Genomic DNA, 739 nt, shown 5'->3' with positions numbered 1-739 from the left:
TGGTAAGCGCGCCCGGCCGCAGCGGCACCCCCTGCTCCGGTACCCGGGCACACATCCCAGTGCACCGGCGCCCGCACAGGTGGATGCACACACGCACACTGACACCCCATCCCCGGTACCTAGAGGATGGCACCCCGATGTCACCCTCAGGCCCATGCCACAGCACACGCACACAGGGGGGCAGAGCCATGGTCAGAGCCTTGGTGGTGAGCGAGGGGAAGGCCGTGGCTGTGCACAACCTCACACCTTGCCTTGACAGTTCCCAACCCTGTGTGACCACCTGTCCGGGACAGGCCGTCACTGCAGGTCACCCGCTCGGTGCCCGGGGTGCTGCTGCACAGGGGGTGAAAGTGCCCCCCGGGGTGCCTGGCGGGACTGTCGTGCCCAAGCTGTGGAGCCGGGCACACAGCATGGCACGTGTGAGCAGGAGGGGTGTGTGTGCACACAGGTAGTGGGGCACCAGGGTGCCCACGGGTGTCTGTGACATATGGGGGCCACGGCAAGCCTGCCAGCAATACTACTTCACTTGCCCAGGTCGGGTGGCAGCGTGGCCCATGCCAGGGCGGCGGAGCCCCGGCTCTCCAGCTGCCAGTGCCGTTGCCGGTATCAGCGTCAGTGCCGGTGCCGCTGTCAATACTGGTGCGTCAGTGTCAGTGTCAGTGCCGGTACCTGTGTCTGTGTCAGTGCTGGTGCCAGTGCCGATGCCGGCGTCAGTGTAGGGGCCCCGGTCGGGGGCGGG

Source organism: Corvus brachyrhynchos, unplaced genomic scaffold (assembly GCF_000691975.1).
Source record: "Corvus brachyrhynchos isolate BGI_N302 unplaced genomic scaffold, ASM69197v1 scaffold162, whole genome shotgun sequence".
Lineage (NCBI taxonomy): Eukaryota > Metazoa > Chordata > Aves > Passeriformes > Corvidae > Corvus > Corvus brachyrhynchos.
The sequence above is the reverse complement of the archived record's forward strand: the minus strand, read 5'-3'. Positions refer to the sequence as shown.